Raw genomic sequence first — 19,554 nt, forward strand, 5'->3', positions numbered from 1 at the left:
CCCTTATTTTAATGGGTTAGATGCCACGGTCGCTATTGACAGCAGCATCTAAGGGGTTAAACGAGCAGGATCGCACTCGGGCGGGATCCCGCTCATTACACTGAAGTGTCGGCTGTAAGTAACGGATAAAACGCTCGACACCCCCACCCGACGTGCGCTGGATATATACGGTGGATGTCGGGAAAGGGTTAAAGTAAGAAATATCTACATGTAGGTTATAAATACTGTAGAAGGATATTTGGGTCTTTCAATCTGGAGGACTCGATGCGTCCATGTTTTATATCGACATCATATTGATTTCAATAAGAACTGTGTGATGCGTTATTTATCCTGTGGGGGTGCTGTCGAGAAATCAAACCCTAGCTGCTGGGATCCCACACGGATTACAGCTGATTGCTGTAGGTCTCCGCATTGGGACCTCCTGTGATAAGCTAAGGCTGTGTTCACATCACCGTTCCTTTCCGCTGAGGGATTCCATCGGAGGTTTCTGTCGGGTTAACCGCTCAATGGAAAGGCAAACAGAAACTTTAGCTTCCGTTTCCCTCACAATTTAACTTAATGGTGACGGAAACGTAGTTAATGGTTTCCGTTTGTCACCGTTGTGACAGGGTTCCGTCGTTTTGACGGAATCAGTAGCGCAGTCGACTGCACTATTGGTTCCGTCAAGAACAACAGAACCCTGTCACAACGGTGACAAACGGAAACTATTAGCAACGTTTCCGTAACCATTGAGATCAATTGTGAGGGAAATGGAAGCTAAGGTTCCAGTTTGCCTTTCCGTTGAGGGGTTAGCCCGAAGGAAACTTCTGACAGGGCTCCTCAATGGAAGGGCAACGGTGATGTGAACAGGCTCTTACTGTCGACGAAAAAGTCTGGGAAAAAAATGTATTGTCCAAAGCAGATAACCTCTTTAATGACATTAATAGTTCAAAACCATAATGGATTTCATTACTATTGTCACAATTTGGCGCATATTTAAAAAAACACCTTTCTCTATTTCATTGTACAATTGTCATGTACTGCTACTGTAAGAACAACATTAAGAATTCATTTGAAGATATAATTTGATTTGAGACTAATCTATATTTTACAACAGAAATGGATTAACCAGACAATAAATCACACTATAAATATTGTTCTATGACTTCAAGGAACATTGTCCTTTCAAAATAATACAATGTGATAACTGGAGGACAATGCTGTAAAGAGGTTCAGCTGTCACCAGACAATAGCTCAGTATCACAGGATCAATATAATCTGGCTTTGTAGCAGTTGCTGAGCAGACAAAACGTGCTGAATGCTCTATCTCCAAGGTAATAACTAAATGGGAAGGAAATATATACAAATTGAAGCATTTATCATGCGTAAGCAAGAAAACAAATAAAATTCATTCATTCTATCCAAACCACGACTTAACTAGATTCATGAGTACTGATCACTGTATTAAAGGGATTTTCTCATATATTTAATTTTATTATCATTAATTTGATATGTGTCTGAAGAAGAGAAGTTGTATGTTCATATAGATGGTATAGCAGGATATGTGTGCTTTATGGCAGTTACAATGAATGTGTCAGGGTCGGACTGGCCCACCAGGGAACCGTGCAAAATTTTCTTTCGGCGCCCCACCCCCATCATAAAGAAAATGCCCCATAAAAAAGTATAATGCCTCCCCACAGTATAATCCTTTTTTAGTGCCCCACACAGTACAATGCCCCCTTTAGTGCCCCCCACAGTATAATGTCCCCTAAGTGCCCCCACACAATATACTGCCCCAAACGCAGTATAATGCCCCTTTAGTGCCCCCCAACACAGTATAATGCCCCTTTAGTGCCCCAGTACAGTATAATGACCCCATAGATGCCCCATACAGTATAATAATAATATTTAATAATATATTATAACCCCTATAAGGACACTGTAATGATGGGGGTAGGGAAACGGACAAGTGAGCCCTAATCTACCCACCACTCTGTCCCTGCCTACTTGCAACGACCCGCCCTAGGCGACGGGGTACAACTGGGCGGCGGTCCCTACGCTCAGTAAGTGCACGAGACAAACAGTGGTGAATGAGCCGAGTCAAACCAGGAGTGAACGAGGTACCAAACGCAGAGCAGGAGAGTAGTCAGTAAGCAAGGGTCAGTATGGAGCAGGATCAAATAGTCAGAAGCTGTAGCTGAGCCAGGAAACCACACAAGAAGAATCACAAGCAAAGGAGGAACAGGAAAGGCAGGTATAACTAGACAGAGGGCGGGAGCTAGCTCCGTCTGGCCAGGCTGCGATAGGCTCTCCCACTCCTAAGCCTGCCATCCTGAGTGGTGGAAGATGGAGTCAGTCTCAGAGGCATAGACTCAGGTGCAGACTGATTACCTATGGGCGTATACACAGAAGTTATGCCTGGCAGATCCATTACAGTACCCCCCCCCCTTTTATGAGGGGCCACTTGACCCTTTCTAAGTGGACCTGGTTTATTGGGGAAACGAAGGTGGAACTTCCTGACCAATACCCCAGCATGAACATCCCGGGCGGGTACCCAAGTCCTCTCCTCAGGCCCGTATCCTCTCCAATGGACCAGGTACTGAAGGGAGCCTTGGACCATCTTGCTGTCCACAATTTTGGCCACCTCGAATTCCACCCCCTCAGGGGTGAGAACGGGAACAGGAGGTTTCCTCGAGGGAGCCAAGGACGGGGAGCAGCATTTAAGGAGGGAGGCATGAAACACGTCGTGTATTCGAAAATATGGGGGCAACTCCAGTCGGAAGGAGACAGGATTGAGGACTTCAATGACCTTATACGGCCCAATAAACCGGGGAGCAAACTTCTTGGACGGGACCTTAAGGCGCAAGTTCCTAGACGATAACCACACCAGATCCCCGACCATAAACAAGGGGTTAGCAGAACGTCTTCTATCAGCCTGAGTTTTTTGTATGCTCTGGGACGCCTCTAGGTTCTTCTGAACCTGGGCCCAGACTGTGCACAGTTCCCGATGAACGGGATTGTTGGAACTACCAGGTGAAATGGAGGAGAACCGTGGATTAAACCGAAAATTACAGAAAAAGGGGGAGACCCCTGACGAGTTACTGACCCGGTTATTAAGGGAAAATTCGGCGAGGGGAATGAATGAGACCCAATCGTATTGACAGTCAGAGACAAAACACCTTAAATATTGTTCTAGAGATTGATTAGTCCTCTCCGTTTGGCCATTCGTTTCAGGATGGAAGGCAGAGGAGAAGGACAGATCAATCTCCAACTTTTTACAGAAGGCTCTCCAAAACAATGAAACAAATTGTACCCCTCTGTCCGAAACAATATTGACAGGGGCCCCATGGAGACGCAGGATGTGTTTGACAAACAAGGTAGCTAACGTCTTGGCATTGGGTAGTTTCTTGAGGGGCACAAAGTGGCACATCTTACTGAAGTGGTCTACTACAACCCACACCACCGACTTGCCTTGAGATGGAGGAAAATCGGTGATAAAATCCATGGAGATATGGGTCCAAGGTCTCTGGGGAATGGGCAAAGAACGTAGTAAGCCCGCTGATCGGGACCTGGGAGTCTTGGACCTAGCACAAACCTCACAAGCGGCGACGTAAGACTTAACGTCTTTAGGCAACCCAGGCCACCAATAGTTTCTGGCAATGAGGTGTTTGGTACCCAGGACGCCTGGATGACCCGATAGTGCGGAGTCATGATTCTCCCTAAGTACCCTTAGCCGGAATTGCAGGGGAACAAACAGCTTGTCCTCAGGAAGGTTCCCGGGAGCTGAACCTTGATCGGCCGCAATTTCAGAGACTAAATCAGAATCAATAGAAGAAATGATTATACCAGGAGGCAAAATACAAGCAGGATCCTCCTCCGAAGGAGGGCTGGCCATGAAGCTACGCGACAGAGCATCGGCCTTAATATTTTTAGACCCAGCCCTATAGGTAACCAAAAAGTTGAATCTGGTAAAAAATAGCGCCCATCGAGCTTGTCTCGGGTTTAGCCTCCGGGCAGATTCTAGGAAAACCAGATTTGTGTGGTTGGTAAGGACCGTTACCTGGTGCCTAGCCCCCTCCAGGAAGTGGTGCCACTCTTCAAATGCCCATTTAATGGCTAAGAGTTCGCGGTTGCCAATATCATAGTTACTCTCAGTGGGCGAAAACTTCCTGGAGAAGTAGGCACAGGGACGGAGATGGGTGAGGGACCTGGTACCCTGGGACAAGACAGCCCCCAGTCCCACCTCGGATGCGTCAACTTCCACGATAAATGGCTCCATTTGGTTGGGCTGAAGCAGCTCCGGGGCCGAGATAAAGCACTTCTTAAGGACCTCAAAAGCCTGGATAGCCTCAGGAGGCCAGTGGAGGAGATCAGCACCTTTGCGAGTGAGGACCGTAAGAGGCTTAGCGATGACCGAGAAGTTAGCAATAAATCTCCTGTAATAATTAGCGAACCCCAAGAAACACTGTAACGCCTTCAGGGAGGCAGGTTGGACCCATTCCGCCACAGCCTGGACCTTGGCGGGGTCCATGCGGAATTCATGAGGAGTGAGGATTTGACCCAAAAATTGTATCTCCTGTACCCCAAACACACATTTTTCGGTTTTCGCAAACAGTTTGTTTTCCCGAAGGACCTGGAGCACCTTCCTGACATGCTCAATGTGGGAGGACAAGTCCTTGGAAAACACCAGTATGTCATCAAGGTACACTACAATAAATACCCCAGGTAATCTCTTAAAATCTCATTTATGAAATTCTGGAAGACCGCAGGAGCATTACACAACCCAAAGGGCATGACGAGGTATTCGAAATGACCTTCGGGCGTGTTAAACGCAGTCTTCCACTCATCCCCCTCTTTGATGCGGATAAGGTTATACGCCCCCCGTAGATCAAACTTAGAGAACCATTGGGCCCCCTGAACCTGATTAAAGTGATCAGGAATCAAAGGAAGGGGATACTGGTTCCTTACAGTGACCTTATTCAAGTTACGGTAGTCAATGCATGGCCTAAGACCACCATCCTTCTTCCCTACGAAGAAGAAGCTAGCACCTACCGGGGAAGTAGAGGGGCGAATGTAACCCTTGGCCAGGCATTCCTGGATATACTCTCTCATGGCTTCACGTTCGGGACAAGAAAGATTAAATATCCTACCCTTAGGGAGCTTAGCTCCTGGTACCAATTCGATAGCGCAATCGTATTCCCTATGAGGAGGTAACACTTCGGAGGCCTCCTTAGAGAAAACATCAGCAAAGTCCTTAACAAACTCAGGTAGCGTGTTCACATCCTCAGGGGGAGAAATAGAATTAACAGAAAAACATGACGTCAAGCATTCATTACCCCATTTGGTAAGCTCCCCAGTATTCCAGTCAAACGTGGGATTATGCAACTGCAACCAGGGAAGGCCTAAAACCAAATCAGACGATAATCCCTGCATCAACAGTACAGAGCACTGCTCCAAATGCATGGAGCCAACAAGGAGTTCAAAAACAGGGGTATGCTGTGTAAAATAACCATTAGCAAGAGGAGTGGAGTCGATACCCACTACCGGGACAGGTTTAGGCAAATCAATCAAAGGCATAGCTAGAGACATAGCAAATTCCACAGACATGATATTAGCAGAAGACCCTGAATCCACGAAGGCACTGCCGGTAGCAGACCTACCACCAAAAGAGACCTGAAAGGGAAGCAAGATTTTATTACGTTTCATATTTACGGGAAATACCTGTGCGCCCAAGTTACCTCCCCGATGATCACTTAGGCGCGGAAGTTTTCCGGCTGCTTATTCTTACGCCTAGGACAGGTGTTCACTTGATGCTTGTCATCCCCACAATAGAAGCAGAGACCATTCTTCCTGCGCTACTCTCTACGTTGTCGGGGGGACACGGAGGCCCCGAGTTGCATAGGTACCTAAGAGTCTTCCGTGGAAGAGCGAAGCAACGGGACCTCGGGAGGCATCATGGGGGAGTCAGAGGGGAAAACACAAAAACGTTCAAGTTGTCGTTCCCTGAGACGTCGGTCAAGTCGTACCGCTAAAGCCATAACCTGGTCAAGGGAGTCAGAAGAGGGATAGCTAACTAGCAGGTCTTTCAGGGCGTTCGACAGGCCCAACCTAAACTGGCACCTTAAGGCAGGGTCATTCCACCGAGAAGCTACGCACCACTTCCTAAAGTCAGCACAATACTCCTCAACAGGTCTCTTACCCTGACGTAAGGTCACCAGCTGACTCTCAGCCAAGGCAGTCCTGTCAGTCTCGTCATAAATGAGTCGAGAGCAGAAAAGAAACGATCAACGGAGGAAAGTTCAGGGGCGTCAGGAGCCAAGGAGAAGGCCCACTCTTGGGGCCCTTCCTGGAGCCGGGACATAATTATACCCACCCGCTGGCTCTCAGAACCTGAGGAGTGGGGCTTTAAGCGAAAGTAGAGCCTACAACTCTCCCGAAAGGAAAGAAAAGTCATCCGGTCCCCTGAGAACCGGTCAGGCAACTTGAGGTGGGGTTCAAGAGGTGAGGTGAGGGGCACTATCATGGTAGCGTCAGGCTGGTTGACCCTCTGAGCCAGGGCCTGGACATGTAGGGAGAGACCCTGCATTTGCTGGGCCAGGGTCTCAAGGGGGTCCATAGTAGTATCAGGGACCAGGGTAGACTAGGTATAGGGCTTGTGATTATGTAATGATGGGGGTAGGGAAACGGACAAGTGAGCCCTAATCTACCCGCCACTCTGTCCCTGCCTACTTGCAACGACCCGCCCTAGGCGACGGGGTACAACTGGGCGGCGGTCCCTACGCTCAGTAAGTGCACGAGACAAACAAACAAGGGTACACAAAGCTAACGGAAATGGGGCAGTTGCCCACGGCAACACCGTGAGCAACAAGAGTGGTGAACGAACCGAGTCAAACCAGGGGTGAACGAGGTACCAAACGCAGAGCAGGAGAGTAGTCAGTAAGCCAGGGTCAGTATGGAGCAGGATCAAATAGTCAGAAGCTGTAGCTGAGCCAGGAAACCACACGAGAAGAATCACAAGCAAAGGAGGCACAGGAAAGGCAGGTATAAATAGACAGAGGGCGGGAGCTAGCTCCGTCTGGCCAGGCTGCGATAGGCTCTCCCACTCCTAAGCCTGCCATCCTGAGTGGTGGAAGATGGAGTCAGTCTCAGAGGCATAGACTCAGGTGCAGACTGATTACCTATGGGCGTATACACAGAAGTTGTGCCTGGCAGATCCTTTACAGACACAGTATAATGCCCAAGTGCCACACACAGTATACTGCCCCCTGTTGTGCCCTTACACGGTATAATGTCCCCTTAGTGTCCCCCACACAGTATAATGCCCCCTTTGTGCCCCCCGACAGTATAATGTCCCCCTCCCCTGGGTGCCACACACAGCCCCCTCTTGTAGATAGCGACCCCCTGTAGATTGTGCCATACAACCCCCTTGTAGATTCTGCCATACAGCCCCCTGTAGTGCCATACAGCCTCCCACCTCATCCTTGTAGATAGTGCTATACATCCCCCCACCTAGCCTTGTATATAGTGCCTCAACCTCCTCCTTGTAGACAGTGCCCCCACCTCCCCATTGTAGACAGTACCATACAGCCCACACCTCCCTCTTGTAGAAAGTGCCATACAGCCCCCCCACCCCCTTGTAGACAGTGACATACAGCCCCCCACCTCCCCCTTGTAAACCGTGACATACAGTCCCCCACCTCCCGCTTGTAGACAGCAACATAGAGCCCCAACCTCTCCCTTGTAGACAGCGCCATACAGCCCCCACCTCCCCCTTGTAGACAGCCCAGTACAGTCGCCCACTCCCCCTTGTAGACAGTGCCATACAGCCCCCCACCACCCCCTTGTAGACAGTGCCCCCTTAACAAATAAAACAAAAACGTTATACTCCCCTAGGCCTCGTTCCCGCGACGAACGGAGCTGCTTTACAATGCCAATGGGATCCCTGCGTAGGCCGGTGGGATCCATTGACGTCATCACGACTAGTAGCCTAGTAAATGGCAGGGGGCTGTATGCCATAATGTTCAATAGTATCTGCGTCCTAAGGATGCAGAGACTATTGAATGTGGCATGGCTATCGCTGTAGCAGCCGCTATGGCTGTTACAGTGGTAGTTCAGCAGAGAGCAGAGAAGGAGCACCCAGGCCCGGCAACTCTGCAGCTGCCTTTCCGCCCGGGCGCTCCTCTGCTCTCGGCATAACTACCACTTCAGAAACACAAGCAGGGGAAGGGAGCCAGCGCAGCGCCACCTTCCACCTGCTGGAGTGAGGCGCCCTGTTCGATGGCACAGGTCGCACACTCCAAAGGCCAGCCCTGCTCATTCAGAAAACATGACACCGCCCAGAGTGAAAAGAAAGCGTTACCTCCCATTTAGCAAGTATAGCCAAATTAGAATATTTAGAAAAATGCACATAACTTTGCAAATAATAAATGTTTTGGAAAAAATTACACTGTATTTATCAGCATCATAGCGTCTATTAGATTAGTTAAGAGATAGGAAATGAATAAACTAGTGACAGAGCCTCTTTAACAGAGATGTTTTTTATTGATGGCCTATCCTTAGTCGATCAGCTGACTGAAGGGTCCATGTCGTTCGTAGCGCTATATAGTTTACCAGGCACAGCGCCATACATACCTGTAGTGGCTGTGCCTGAGATTGCAGCTCAGTCTAATTCACTTGAACGGGACCGGAACTGTAATCCCAGGCACAGCCGCTACAGATGCGTACGGCGCTGTGCCTGGTAAACTATAAAAGGCTGCAGCGTTTGTTGTTATGGTCCCTTCAGTCAGGTGATCGGTGGGGGTGCTGAAAGTCGTACCTCCACCATTCTAATATTGTTGACCTTTCCTATGGGTAGGCCATCAATATTAAAATGTCCTGGAAAACCTCGTTAACCCCGAAACCACCTCTAACCACTAGATTTGTTACCAGGAATTCTATGGTTAGCCCCTACAAAACTGACACTGAGCTGAAACATAGCATTGGTAACCTCGGTAACTTTATAATTTATCTAATGTGGTGCTGCCTTCCTGTCCTGGCCTTCATTGGATGGTAACCTCAGAGTTCGGTTCTTCGTGGCTTTGCAAACTATTATTATATTACTGTGCTGCTCGCTTTATTTGTTTGGTTTACACTGCCCCCAGTGGTCTGGGTTGTTCTACGGGTTATTATCCCTAGTGGTTTAGGGTGTTCCTGGAGGTCTACGGTGAAGAAGAGCTTAAATACAGTAACTTCTGTTTAGTAACTTGATAATCTGCAAAATCCACAAAAAATATAGCATGTGTGAACCCAGCCTAAAGGCACTCTAGACAAAAGTGATGCACTGTGTTAAGTTTTGTGCAGGGCCTAAGGATGTGGTGAATAAGGCCTTGTTCACAGGGCGCCAAAAATAACCCTGAAGTGTGGATATGCCATTAATGTCCAAGCCGGGAAATCCCCTTTAAATTATCCTTACACAGGGATTCAAAGGACACCAAAAGGGAGAATTCCTGTTGTCATGGACATGCCATGGACAGGGAGTAAACCAACTGTGGCACTATCAAATTTGCATTAGTACTAAAATGGGTGGCGAGTTGAAGGGATTATTTGTTTTTCACCTTAAAGAGGCTCTGTCACCACATTATAAGTGCCCTATCTCCTACATAAGAAGATCGGCGCTATAATAATGTAGGTGACAGCAGTGCTTTTTATTTAAAAAAAATGATCTATTTTTACCACTTTATTAGCGTTTTTAGATTTATGCTAATGAGTTGCTTAATGCCCAAGTGGGCGTGTTTTTACTTTAGACCAAGTGGGCGTTGTACAGAGGAGTGTATGACGCTGACCTTTCAGTGACCAATCAGCGTCATGCACTCCTCTCCATTCATTTACACAGCGCATAGGGATCCTTTTAGATCGCTACGTGCTGTCTTATACTAACACATTAACAATACTGAAGTGTTTAGACTGTGAATAGACATTCCACGGGATGTCTATTCACAATCTGTGCACTTCGTTACTCTGTCTGTGGTAGTTACAGCAGAGGACGCGTAATCTCGTAAGATTACGCTGTAGATGACAGGTTACAACGAGATCACGCTTCCTCGGCTGTAACTAGCACAGAAACAGTAACGAAGTGCAGAGATTGTGAATAGACGTCCCGTGGAATGTCTATTCACTGTCTAAACACTTCAGTATTGTTAATGTGTTAGTATAAGACAGCACATAGTGATCTAAAAGGATCCCTATGCGCTGTGTAAATGAATGGAGAGGAGTGCATGATGCTGATTGCTCAGCGTCATACACTCCCCTGTATAACGCCCACTTGGTCTAAAGTAAAAATACGCCCACTTGGGCATTAAGCAACTCATTAGCATAAATCAAAAAACGCTAATAAAGTGGTAAAAATAGATCGTTTTTTTTAAAATAAAAAGCATTACTGTCACCTACATTATAGCGCCGATCTCCTTATGTAGGAGATAGGGCACTTATAATGTGGTGACAGAGCCTCTTTAAAACACCCCTCACCAGGATAAGGACCTTGCTAAGGGAGTTCACAAATTGTACCCCTGGAGTAGAGTTCAATGGAAACAGCTGACTCCTTGCAGATAGTATTCTGAGTTGTGGTACAAAATGGTAAGGCAGGAGCATGGTTGTACAAATCGGAGGTCAGGGGTGGTAGTGCAATACGGAGCACAGATATGGGTCAGGCCAGGCAGCGATCAGATAGCGATGTCAGAAAACTGTCCGGGTCAATCATCCAAAAGTAACAAACCAAAGAACAATGTTACAAACTAACAGGAAGCAAAGAACCAATAATAAAAGGCAGTGACGGGTAGGTAGAAAAGACGTCGGCCACAGCGGTAGGATGAACGGTCAGGGTCCCGTGATATCTGTGTCATGCATCACCCCCTCAGGCCCTGCACTAGGTACCAGTTTTGCACATGTTCCTTTAATATAAATACCTATCACGAAATGTGAAGACATATATAATATACCCACAACTGGATAAATAATGTACAGCACACAATTTGTACCATAGAAATATTCAGAAAAACTTTATTGAAATACACATAACAACAATTGGCCATCAAAAATAAAATCAATGATACAAGCAATAAAAAGACTAGCATGGAGATACAGCAAGGACATATATAAATAGCATGCTAGTAAACATAAACATCATGTGATGTGGTACAGTACAATGATCTCAATGCAAGCCCAAATGGGTATACCATAAACAATATGAAGTAGAGCAAGTTAACCAAATCATATATACCCAAAAACAGCTATAACCTCAGTTTCAAAGTGTAGCAGTGAGCAACACATTATCACTGCTTAAGCAATTAAAGAGGAGAGTCAAAGAATAATAGGATCCCTAAAGACCATTACCAACCTGTAGATTGCATGATATGTCCTAAATGTAAGTGTATAACCACCCTAGACGCCCCCGACGCGCGTTTCGCCGTCAGCTTTCTCAAGGGGTACTCAACTATTTGAAATGCTTTATCAAGGCTGCTGATTTAACCCCTTTCCTCCACAGCCCCGTAAATGTAAAGCAAAGAAAGCATTGCCTTAATGCACTGTGCTGTACATTTATGACACTGTGATCACGTAGGCACTGCAGTTTTTCCCATGTGATCATGACATGGGCGACCGTGATTGACTTTACCGGTACAATAAAGTTTCTGTGTTATTTATTCCGCGACCTCATACAGCAACATTAAAAAAAAGTTATGGTTGTTGGAATGCGTTAAAGCAAAACTAACTTCTGTGATATATAGTCTCAGATCCCTAGGAGGAGACTTCAAGTTATATTGACCAATCAGGAAGAGCTGAATATATAGTAATTTCTTAAAGAGATATTTCGTACAGTGCTGCACACATTTCTGTCACAGTTCTAGTTTACTGCTGCAGTATTGAAAAAGAACAATAGAGGGCAGCAGGAACTCACTGTACAATCGTTCATGTTATTGTGAGTCGATGCACTTTGATGTACACTATGCAGAATGCTTTGGTACTTTTTCCCTTTAAGTGTACTCTACTAGACTAGGTTCACACGTGTTTTTCTTAGAGATCATTTTTAGTATTGGCTTTGAGTAAATAATATTCCTACATTTGTTGTTAACGTTTCTTTTGCTCCATTGCAAAAATAAATAAATATCTACATTAGAATTAGTGGGTCACTTTGTATTGTTTTATTATTATTCTATATTTTTTTTTGTACAATTAATGACACGCGTTCTTGTAATAAAATAAATGGGAGCTCTATGGCTAGCACTTAAAAAGGACTTTGGCAATATATGGGCGGCTACGTAGCTGACAATATATAGATCCTCTTTGAATTAAAATATTTTTGAGGACTCTTTGGCTCTAACTGAATGGTACATTCAGCTCTGTGGCTGGTACATAATATTGAGAATATGTGTTGCTGGTCGTGTTATGAGTGCACTACTATTCGCACCATTGTAAGGCAGAATTAGAATACCAACTCAAAGCCAGGTCTTATTACCCAATATTAACCAAGCCAGACTTTATCACCCAACACTAATCCAAGCCAGGCTTTATCATCAAACATTAACATAAATCAGGCCTTATCACCCAACATTAACCCAAGCCAGGCCATATTCTGCAACATTCACCCAAGCCAGGCTTTATCACCAAGTATTAACTCAAGACAGGCCTTAATACCCAACATTAACCCAAGCTAGGCCTTATTATCCATTAACCCAAGCCAGATCTTATCACCCAACATTAATCCAAGCCAGGCTTTATCACTAAAAATTAACTCAAGCCAGGCCTTATTACCCCACATTAACCCAAGTAAGGCTTTATTAGCAACCGAACATTAATCCAAGCTAGGCATTATCACCCAACATGAACTCAAGCCAGGCCTTATTACCCCACATTAACCCAAGTAAGGCTTTATTAGCAACCGAACATTAATCCAAGCTAGGCATTATCACCCAACATGAACTCAAGCCAGGTCTTATTACCCAACATTAACCCAAGCAAGGCTTTATTATCAATCAAACATTAGCCAAAGCCAAGCCTTACTACTCAACATTAATCCAAGCCAGACTTTATTACCCAACATTAACCCAAGCACCAACGACTGTTGACCTCCTCCACTTCGGCGGCCGCCAGCCTGTTTACACTCAGTGTCAGCGTCCTCTGCCTGCTTCCTTAGGATGCTGGCGTGCTCTGCCTCCAGGACTCGTAGGGTGTGCGTGAGCGCTCCGGACGTTTCTTAAAGGGCCAGCGCACACACCAGGAATAGTGTCCCCAGCCTATCCCTTCATACCCTGGACTATATAAGGAACTCTGCCTACATTCCCAGTGCCTGAGCAATGTTGTTACTAACCCAGTGCTAGGGTTCCATATCCTATTTCCTGAATCCTGTGTCTTTGACTAGTTCTGTATCCTGAGTCTTGTACCCTGAGTCCTGTGTCTGTGAGCAGTCCTGTATCCTGAGTCCTGTGACCAGTTCTGTAGCCTACTTCCAGTAATCCGGCACCAGCCTGCTTCAAGTAATCCGGCACCAAATTGTATCCGCTTTCTGCAATCTGACTGTGTCCAGCTGCCACCAAGGTACCATCTACCAGTGACTGTATTATATCTGTCTGGCCAGCATCTACTCTGTTATGATGGAAGTAGCCTAGTGGATCCACAACCCCATTAGACATTACACAAGGCTTTATTATCAATCAAACATTAACCCAAGCTAGGCATTATCACCCAACATTAACTCAAGCCAGGCCTTATTACCCAAAATAAACACGCCAGGCCTTATCACCTAACATTAACTCAAGCCAGGCCTTATTACCCAACATTAACCCAAGCCAGGCCTTATCACCCAAAATTAACCCAAGCCAGGCTTGATTGCACAGCATTAACACAAGCCTGGCCTTATCACCAGGGCCGTTTCTGCCATGAGGCGAGATGGCCTTTCACCTCAGGCAGCAACTTGCCGTGTTTTAGAGTGGGCGGCACAGTGGCAAACAGATGCCCCCTTCTAAGTGCAGAAAAGGCACATAGTATTTAGCTGCTCTGCACCATTTACTTAATCCTCATTTTCCCTGATGCATTCCCTGCATCTTACTAAAATGAAGATCCAGCAGCTCCATTGATTGAGCTAACACCACTTGCACTGGACATGTCAGTAATGTTAGCTGCTGCTGAAGTCACTCATCCAATGGAGCAACTTGTCGCTCTTAATTTTCATTAAGAGTCAGCGGCAGGCAAAAGGAGGGCTTGAGTCAATGGGACAGAGCTGCTGCACAGGGGTCTAAAAGTTGTAAGTGAGGAAAGGGGGCCCTTCTGCCCTCAGTAGTGAGTAGAAGCTCTGAACTTGCTGCACCAGAAATGGGTGGAGCTTAGCAGTATGCATGGGTGGAGCTACCATATTGAAGATGGAGCTGTATCTTAGCAGGACTTGTCACTCTACTCCTGCCTGCATTGATCTGCAGGGGTGAGCGCTGGTCAAAAGAAATCTGGTAAATATTTACTACAGCGTATGTAAAAATTAGGTGACATCAGCAGATGTGAAACTTGCATGTATTCAGCATGAGTAGGTGCATGTGTCCAGCATGTAAGTGGTGTTTGTGTGTGTGGCATGTGTCCGTGTATGGTTTGTGTGGATGAGGCACATGCATTTTTTAAAGGGATTGTATGAGATTTTTAAAAAAATTCAGTGCCTGCAGTAAATATTCTAAAATAAAAAAAAGGCAGATTACTCAGCTTTTAAATTCTGCTGCTGCTCCTGTGTCAATGCTCTGGTTACATCCACCATTCCTGCACAGGCCTTAGCAGTGATGCCTGCATGTATAGCATGTGACCACTGAGGCCTGCGATTGGCTGCAGTGGTCACGTTACATCATTGCTGCAGGAGTGGCAGGGACCATTGGTGCTGAAGCTGCAGGGGATTTAACAGGTGAATATTGCTTTATTTTTTATTTTATATAATTTCCTGCTGGCAGAATAATTTTTTAACTCTCACAGTGTCTACATTTTGGTTTAGATTTACAAGTCTGAGTGATCAAATAGCAGTTAGATTTCCTACTTAGGATTTTTTGGGTGGAGGCATCATTTTCAGTTTTGCCTCAGGCAGCAGAAAATCAGGGCGCTTATCATCCAACATTGACCCAACTGAAAGAGCCAGTGTAAAAACAATGAAGACACAGAATAAAAAGCCCAGGGTGTCCCTGCCTGAGACTGACAAACGGAAGAAGCCATAGGGAGAGTTTAGCGAGATGGCCCGGGATGTGAGATTGAGATTAGACACTATCCTAAACAGGAAATATGGCGTGGGTGACCTGGATATCTAAAGGACATTCTTTTGCAGGCTACTTTTTTTCTTCAGACACAGTAAGTGCAACAATGCACGCCAAAAGCTACATTAAATTGGACGTACTTCACCATTGGAGCGGGTATTGTTTGTGCTCTGCTATAGCTTTGAAGTATCTTGGAAAGTATTGAAACCTGTGTCCACCTCTCAACAGAGAGCAATTCTTATTAAAAAACATCTATCAGTACAGCGGAGGGAGTCCTCTTGCCATATTTCATGACCATGGTTTTGAATGCTGAACCTATAGAACTATCTATATAACAATAGTCTGCCCATTGTATATAAATAGGATAGATGCATGATTTTTTATTTTTTTTCATTGTGCAACAAGTTCACTGCAGATTATACATTGAAAGGTCTAAAAATATGCAGCATGCTCATATTTCCATGTGGAATTTTTCTGCTACTTGTTAATGGAGTTTTGAAAACCCTATTCACATGTATTGTACTGTACATTACCCCAGATTGGCGTTTCAAAATCTGCATTACAAATTCATGACAAATCTGCCACGCCTAAATATGGCCTATGAATTCATGCTCCCTCCACCTTGAATCGAAGTGCCTTTTATAAGTAAATTTATGCCCCTCGCCTTTATTGAGTATACGTTTCTAAAGTCATGCATCCTATTAGGAAACGTCCGTCCCTTTAAGATTACCATGACTACTAATCCAGCTTCTGGGCGGTTCTGGTTTTAGTTGAAAATACAATTTACAACTCTCCCGAAAATTAAAGAAAGACTTACGATCACCAGAAAGGTAAGTTCACTTTAGGTTGAACCGGTGTTGCGACTGGAATGACTGCTTGGGCCTGCGCAGTTTCATGATGTTGAATCCTTACGGCCAGACCTTGTACCAGTCAAATTGTGCATCTGTTCCACGAGGGCTTGTATAGGTTCCATCATGAAAAAAGATCATATTAAAGGCTTGTGATTATGTTATGAAATCACCAGTTGAGCAATTAACAGAGGGGAAGTTTATGGAATCGCTAGGTGAGTAATTTCCCAAAGGCAGCTGGAGACTGTCAGAAATAAGCGTGCAAATAAATCCGCAACCCCAAATCCGTCACAACTTTGATCAACAGAATCTAAGGCTACTCTATGGTTTTTGCCAGAGCCCACCGGAAGGCAGGTTGGACTTTGCAGCATAAAACCCAGGTTGTTTTAACAGAGTTCGATGTTGGATAAGAGGTGCAATGCAGGCAATACCAAAGCAGATAGCAAGACAGCCCGAGGGCAAACAGAAAGTCCAAATCACAAAGCTAGTGGATATCAGGGATTGCAGAGGTCAAAACCAGCCGGGAGCAGAAAGTCCAAATCAGTAAGCAAAGGGTAATCCAGAGACAAGCCGATGTCCAGTTCTAAAAAGTGCAAATAGTCAAAGGTACAGGGTATAATCAGTAGTTTGATCAAACACAAGGAAACAACCAAAATCACATGCAGAGAAAACAGAACCAGCCTGGATTTAAAGAGACTCTGGCACCAGATTTTCAAACCCGGTTGGACATAACTTTAAACACGCCCAGTTGTATATAAGAAAGGCTCATTTGCATAAATATAAAAATGGTCATAACTTGGCCAAAAATGCTCGTTTAAAAAAAAAAAAAAAAAGTTACTGTTAGGGTATGTTCACACGTAGTCAACAAAAACGTCTGAAAATCCAGAGCTGTTTTCAAGGGAAAACAGACCCTGCTTTTCAGACGTTTTTTTACCAACTCGCATTTTTCGCGGCGTTTTTCGCGCCGTTTTCACTGCGTTTTTTACGTCCGTTTTTGGAGCTGTTTTCATTGGAGTCTATGAGAAAACAGCTCCAAAAACGTCCAAAGAAGTGTCCTGCACTTCTTTTGACGAGGCTGTATTTTTACGCGTCGTCGTTTGACAGCTGTCAAACGACGACGCGTAAATAACAGGTCGTCTGCACAGTACGTCGGCAAACCCATTCAAATGAATGGGCAGATGTTTGCCGACGTATTGTAGCCCTATTTTCAGACGTAAAACGAGGCAAAATACGCCTCGTATACGTCTGAAATTTGGCCGTGTGAACATACCCTTATCTACATTGCAGTGCCGATCTGCTGCAATAGGAGATAGGGGTTTGAAAATCTGGTGACAGAGCCTCTTTAAATACTCCACCCTTAAATCTGATAGGAAGAAAGTCAGAGAAGTGGAATAGGCTCAACAACTAAAACCAGAACCGCCCAGAAGCTAGACTAGTAGTCATGGTAATCTTAAAGGGACGGATGTTTCCTAACGCATCCATGATCATGTGATGTAAACGGCTTGACAAAAATACCGCCTGTACTCTGATGAATCGTTCCCCATTTCACGTTCTCTTCTCTATCTCTCTCTCAGCCCAGTGCCTACCTCTCCCAGCCTACTCTGAGACCCATTGGCTGCTCAAGTCAGCTGGGTGTTGAAGGCAGGCTGTACAGGAAATTAAAGATCTCATCCAGGATGTGCCACAGCTATATTGCTGTGTATTTAGCACAGTAATATATGTTTCTCTAATAACATGCAACCAGAAAAAGCCAAGTTTAGTACCCCCCCCCCCCCGGGAGCCCAGCTTACAGTTCCAGTACCCACCATGGCCGGCAACCCTTTAAACAGCATCCCACTCGCATGCACGGCACTCGATCAAGATGTGCTGTGCGGCGTCGGCAAGGGCCCACCAACCCCTCCAGGTCCTGTCCCAGTTGCAACCCCTGCGACCACGATTGTTATGCCCCTGGGAAATCTCCATGACTCCCGACAGAGCAGGCAAGTCTACCACATTGGCAGCTGGCAGCCATTTACTTCAATGGAAGCTGTATCAATATATCATTGAAATCTATGACTGTGGATTGATACACTGCTGGAGGTATTGTTTATTAGGGACAGTACCCTGGCGCTGTTTATCATGGTGCACTCTGCTAACACTATTTGGGTTTGTCTCTGCTTGCACTGTTTATGGGGGGCTGCTTGTTAGCGGAGGCAATTTGGCTGACATTAGGTGTGGGGTTCTTAGTACTTGTGGGCGGTGTTTATAAAGGAAACAAATTCCACTAAGTTCTCCAAGTTTAATTGCAGTGGAATATTATATACTGTATACACATACACAGTACCTATATCTTGTTGCATTCATAAAAGTGGACCTATGTTTTTTTTTGTCCCTTTTCCATACGATAATTACATTCATTTATATGTTTCTTTTCAATGGATTGAGCCCAGCAATGTAAAGTATGACTCTACTAATTAGATATAATTAAAAACATTCCTTTATGGATATATTTAACTTGCACACCAGGAGTATTACAGATCAGGCACAGTATTTTTAGATCCATTCCACTTATGTAAATAGATGAAAACTTTTAATAAACTTTCCTACAGAAAACCCATTGTCAGCAGATTATGCATTACTTATCATCAGGCAATTTAATATTAATCCTTAGGAAAGCAGATCTGGTTCACTGACAGTGACGGGAAAATTGGCCAGAGCCCCCAATTCCTGGGCCCCTTATGAATGCAAGTAGAGAGCACAGAGGAATCGTATTTCGCTCCATAGTCACCTGATCTCATCACCTGGAAGCCTTATGCCACATTCACACTTTGCATACAGATTTAAAACCAACTGCAGGTTTACTTTTTTTGTTAAAGAAAAAAAAAACAGTTCTAAGAAATGCTCCTGTTGGTGCTTCTATGGAAACCTGAGAATGTAAACGCACATGCAAAAACCATGATCACAGTTTTTATATACTTTTTTTTATTGCTGCTGCTTTCCTCATCAAAGTCAATGGTGATAACAATATGACAGATAATGCTGCTGCAGTAAGCCTTAAATGATGAATGGATTTCACATTTACTATGTGAATAATTTTTTTTTATAAATCTCATTCACATTTATGCAGCTTCTGGATGCTAGTTTTTCCAATGTAAAAAATTAAGCTGGACACAAAGGAGGGAATTTATCAAACACTTTACACCACTTGAATGAGTGGCAATATCTACAGGGGGCTCTATATGGGGCTCTATAAACAGCTGGCATTGTGAATGGCACTATCTACAGGGGGCCCTGTAAGTGGCGCTATCTACAGGGGCACTGTATGTGGTGCTTTACTTTACAGTGTTTGACACAATTTTATTCATGGGCACAGTGTATAGTACTATTATATTAAGGCGCACAGTGTATGGTGCTATTACATTCAGGGGCATAGTGTGTGGCACCATGTGAATTTTATCTTCGTTTATAGGTGGCGAAATGTTGGAAAAGTGAGAAGCCAA

The sequence above is a fragment of the Rhinoderma darwinii genome, chromosome 2 (assembly GCF_050947455.1).
Source record: "Rhinoderma darwinii isolate aRhiDar2 chromosome 2, aRhiDar2.hap1, whole genome shotgun sequence".
Taxonomy (NCBI): Eukaryota; Metazoa; Chordata; class Amphibia; order Anura; family Rhinodermatidae; genus Rhinoderma; species Rhinoderma darwinii.